This window comes from Periplaneta americana, chromosome 9 (assembly GCF_040183065.1).
Source record: "Periplaneta americana isolate PAMFEO1 chromosome 9, P.americana_PAMFEO1_priV1, whole genome shotgun sequence".
Taxonomy (NCBI): Eukaryota; Metazoa; Arthropoda; class Insecta; order Blattodea; family Blattidae; genus Periplaneta; species Periplaneta americana.
This window is the reverse complement of record NC_091125.1, coordinates 137,517,522-137,523,521: the sequence shown is the minus strand read 5'-3', so window position 1 is coordinate 137,523,521 and position 6,000 is coordinate 137,517,522.

Genomic DNA, 6,000 nt, shown 5'->3' with positions numbered 1-6,000 from the left:
TAATAATTACTTCCGTATGCAATCATCATTAAAATATTCACTAATTGACGCTAACGTTCAAGTCACTGTTTGAGGCTTATGTTGGTAAAATTGATCCAAGTACAACATAATACATCATGGCGTCCGTTGCGGTGAAGTGCGAACATGAACGTCAACAATGGATATAAGTATTTTGACTTCCTAGCGACATAATATTAATGATAGATAATATACACACAAGATTATTCGCATTACTGACCAATAAAATAAATAAATAAATATTTTACTAATATTTTGATAGTGGTTTGATACTAGCGACATAGTTGGATTCGTTGACAACTAGACCTTACTGAGCTTGAATTTAGTACCAACAACATCAAAGGTACCGACAAGAGTTCTCCCTACTGATTCTTCTTATACTGTGGTCATTCTTGGCAATCAGAGCGCATGTAACATCAGACCTGCCAAGCTTACGATAGATTAAAAACTGAGGGAGAGGGAAAACTGGCAGGTATATACTCTTTAAGTAATAATAATAATAATAATAATAATAATAATAATAATAATAATAATAATAATAAAAGTGTTATCGGATTTCAACTGGTAAGTTTCTTCGTACAAAACACAATCGATATCAGAAAGAAAATTAACGAAGTTTGAGAATTGGTTTAATAATAGTAATACTGCTGTCGTACTTCAGTTGTTACGTTTCTGCAAATAAAACACAATCGATAACTTACAAAATTAACGAGAGAAACAGCTGAATAATGACAACGTTGAAGCGCTGTCGTATCCGAATGGGAAACATGCAAAGTCTTTCATTTTTAATTAGAATCGACGACCCTTAATTGGGAGGGAAGGAAGAAAGGAAGGAAGGAAGCTACATGGATTAATCACAGTACCTTCTCATTGCAAGTTATAATGGCTGATAAGAATAATAATGAGTATACCCATATACAGTAGTATATACTGGACTTTTTTTTTAGTAAATACTCATGTTGGTAAGAATAAAAACATTTGAGTACCTACTCATTTTTATTACATACTCATAACCTGGAAGCATAGTAGAATTTAGGTACTCAAATGTTCAACTTGACAGAATATATGCTCATGTTTGGTAAGAATAAAAGCTAGTATATTCTCATTTTTGTAAGTTCGTTCTCATGCTATTTTGAACATGAATTGTAGCAGGCTCAGTTCTGAGTTGGCTATCTGTTGGTTTATGTTCAGTTTAAAGTTAAATCTGAAGAAAGATGGCAGAATTTATGAACGATGTAGTGCATCATGGAAATATATACAAAAAGATGTGAACATGTGAATTCAAGAAACTTAAAAGCCTTTAACGCTTCACAAAAGTGAATGTACATAGATTAGTTAAACACGTATTTGTTTTTCACAAAAACATGACCTATAAAAATATTAATTATTACAGAATTATAAGATTAATTATAATTAACAATTACAGCTTATGTTATTTTGTAAAATATGAATTGCAAAATGAAATTACTTGTAACGTTATAAAACTGCTCTATAATAAAAATAATATTAACACACCTGGAATTCTATAAATGAATAGTAATCCCCATCCAACATGTATTATTTTATTTCCAGTTTTATTGACGTCACTTTTCTCATTCACTCTCTCTATCATGTTAATTGATTAATTCATTCGTTCGTTCATTCATTCATTAATTTATCCATTCAAAATTTACATGAACCATTACAGCATGTCGATATAGAAAAAATTGAGCATCACTGTGCGATGTGGTCAAAGAGGATAGATGACATGAGCATATACTAACATTTAAATGATCAAGAAGGCTGTTGAGATTAGTATATATTCGCGTTAGGTAGAATGTTTTTATTCTTATGAAAATGAGTATGTTCTAGTGGTTATGAGTATATAGTCACAGGAAGTGCTCATACTCGTAAGTACAAACCTTAAGAAAATACTTAAGTTTCATTTTTATTCTTACTACCCAATGAATTTACCTCGTCTTTCCGTGAGACATACAGAGTAAAGAAACGGCGTACATTCAGCTCTGTGCAGCTAGTCTACAGACAACTAAAGTAGATTGTAGTTATGCATGGTTCAAGGATAATATGCTTCCTGTCTTGCATTGTTGTCTAAATCAGTTGTGCATTATTTTTGTATTCGAAACAAAATCGATGGTTGCTGAAGAATTCCGGAAGGCGCAGTCTGTCTGCTAAGGGCAGATTCATTTGTGTATATCGTCGGTATAGAGGGCTATTCTATTCAACATAGACATACCTCTTAACGAGATCTTGAATTATGTCTTTACTTGATACTGGATGTCAGAAAAGTTTCTTTCGAACTCTGGTGTTGGAAAATAATTCTAAGTTTAACATGATACTCGTCCATGAAATAAGCAACAATTCGATCAAGCGTAAAATTTTCAGAAAAAATGTAGAAAACCCTTCATTTCAGAAAAATTTCTTTCTCATACCACTAGTTACCATAGATGTGCCTTTGAAAAATATGAACAGCAGTAATACTAAAGGCTCATTCACAATGAAAATTAAACATAACGTAAGCGTTAACTTAAGAATATAAACGTTACGGTAAAATCAAGATCATTCACGATGGCAACATAAACATAACAGCAAACATACTTGGTAACCATGGAAACATAACGACTCCATTTCCTCATATTCTGTCGTATACTTCAGCGCTCCACGATTGTATTCTGTTAGAAAATCACGTAAGCATAAGCATGAAAGTTTGGAGTTTGCAAACTTTCATGTTAACGTCTTACGGTAATGTTTATGTCAATGCTTATGTGAATCATTGTGAATGATCCCATTTGGTAGCCTGGGCGCAAACTTCTGTGTTTATGTTACGGTTATGTTTAATTTTCATTGCGAATGGGCCTTAACAGAAAATATTGAAACAATTGCAACGTTAAACATACTGTACTGTATTTCATTACATTGTCATAACTGACAGTTTTTAATGTTGGAACAACATAACCAGATGAAACAATAATTTAAAAATAACAGGCCGAAATAGCCTGCTGGCCATTCCTAGAATTCAGATGGCGAAAGTGGCAACGCTAAATCAAGGGACGTGAATCTTGATGATTTTAGATCCCCATCACTTTTCGACACAATTTCGATTTTCACGCGTATGCCAAGGTTTCCATCCGTCCTGGCAAGGTGTGAAACATTCGCACATCAGCAGGCGCGTGTGGCTTCAAGCATCAACTCCTCCTTCCCCACAACTTGGCCAAGTTTCGACGCCTGAGAGTGTTCTACTATTCAATACTCTGGGAGGAGCGTTTGAGAAGGCCAGGCTCTCCTTGCGAAAACCGCGCCCCAAGTGGAAACATTTTCACAGCGCCGTGTATGGCATATCTCCTTAACATTCCGTATACTGTTTATACTGTTGAGATGAATAATATTGAAACAGTGGGCTGATTCTTATGTTATGTGACTAGTTCTAGCATTTCGACAATAAAAATTGTCATTTTGAATTCATAAACTTCGCATTTTGCAGCAAATGTAAATGTTATTAATTGGATTATGGATTGACCATGTTGTTAAAAGAGATATGTTTTTTGATTCAGTGGAAGTAACTGGGTCATGTTTCAAGGTGATGATTTCATTACGCCACAAACATATAGGGGAGACTCGTCTAATTTGGCAATATTTTATATTTCGACACAGTTTGTAGTTACATATTCTGAAATTAAATATGCCTCTGTTATGGAATGTATTTAAACATTAAATCCCAATAAACCTCTGACAGAAAATTCTACAAATCTAAATTACTTTACACATAACACGCTAATAAATAACAAATTACATGTTTCCAGATTTGGTACTTCATCAGGATAATCTGGCAATAGTACAGGGGTAATTTGGCAATACGGTAAAAAAAAATAAAATTTTCAAAATAAACCAGTGGTACAAGGTTTATAAGACTTAATTTACTGGGACAAGAAATCACTAAATACCATAAACACAAAACAAAAGCAAGAAAAAAAATTGAATGGATTTTTCCGACCACTCTTATTAATTATATTGAAGGGTTGTCTTCTAATTTCTGTTGTCGATAGCCCAAACCCAAGTTCTTGCATTTTGATTACGTATGTAACCAGTTTTTGCTCTTCCTCAACGGTTAGAGCTAGAGGTCTTCCTTTCTTGGGAATGACAACGATATCGGGTCCTGAGAATGCATACAGAAACCTCTTAAGCTGTTAAAGGGCACACTGTACTTCTTAGAAGCCTTATAAGTCGACCATCTAACTTTCAAAACACTCCCAACCGCAGCCCGCAAATCATCTTTGGAATATTTTTCAGAATAATGTCTTCATTCCCTGCGCATATCTGCAACACACCACACACAGTGCTGCATTGAAGTCTGTAAAAATCCCTCATACGTCCCTACTCTTAAATTTTACCATCGAGTACACATTCTTGTTCGAAGAGAGCAGCAATATATCGCTATAAAGGAAAATGGCTAATTTACACTACTCTGGAGCAGACATTTTTTGCTAAGAAGAACATAAAACGAGCTAAGGCCTGATGAGTTATTAACAGAAGATATTAATTATATAAATGGCTTACCTTATAATATGGAATCTCAGCTTTTGATATATAATGCACAAACAAACGTAGATAATGAACAACACTTTTTTTCCGTCTTTGTATACACACGTCCACACAACCACCGCGTCAAAAGGAAGTATTCAACACTTCTTTCTATTAGTAATAATATGTGCCACTATAATACGCGGATTCGAATGAAACGAAAACTAAAAGTACACTCAGATGTAGCGCTCTATGACCGTGTCATTGAACTTCTTAAAACTCTGGAGGAAATTTGTCAATAGAAGAAATACAAGAATATTGCCAAATTTCCCATATTGCCAAATTTGCCGAGTTTCCCCTACAGAACGCCCTATAGGCATATGTACAAAATGTCCAAAAATTCGCGCACACGGACTACATAGTGTGTATCCTGGATAAAGATGGAAACAAATCCATTCGTGACAACATTTCATCCAAAGAGTTTTTAAATGCACTGTGTGGCATCGTACTACTTCTTTGAACGTAATTCAAGTTATCTGCATGCCGCTTTAAAACTAAATGTTCATCCTTCGGGACAGTTCAAAAGGGAAACAACTCAAAATTTAAAGTTTTGAGAAAACTACATTTTAAAACTCCATGTTGCTCTGAAAAATCCAATTAACACAGTCTAATTTGAAACCTATAGTAAGCCTATATGTAAATTTATTTACGTATATCATATTCAAATAATAGAACCCATTGTAACTAAAATTCATAATACGTTTAGTAATATTCAAAATATAAAATTAGGCGCATCACAAGGTATTGTTTTAGGGCCAATTTTATTTTTTAATATAGGTCCTATATAAATGACAAAATAAAAATACCCATTATGATGTAGCATTGGCTTTTGTTTCTGTGAAAAAAAAAATTCTGCCATGTTATTTATGACTTAACATTTTGTTCGTGAAACTCGATAAAACTGTAAATTTATATTTATGTTTGTTGCCGATTTACAGTCAATTGGAGAAAATGCAACAATGAGTACACATATCACATATATATTTGTAAGAAAAAAACCATTAAACCAAATATCCTGAAACTTTTCAACATTGAACCATGTGGAGTGTACCAAATTTAACTGTTGTACCAAATATCCTGGAACGTTTTCAATATTAGACCCCAGATCTTTTTAAACATAGTACCAAATGTAACCATTGTACCAAATATCAATATCAAATACCCATATCCTGAACCTTTCTCAACATTGAACCACATGGTTTGTACCAAATGTCACTGGATTTTTCTATTTGTACCAAATGCCAATGGTCTATTACTGCTATTGGACGATATGGATTGTACCAAATGTCCGATACTCATTGGTAATGGATCCAAGAACTAGCTTCCACTTTCAGAAAAAAAAATCAGGCTTGGACTTTGTCCTTATGTCTTAATGTTGTCTGTCATCTGATAGCTTCTGCCCCGAAC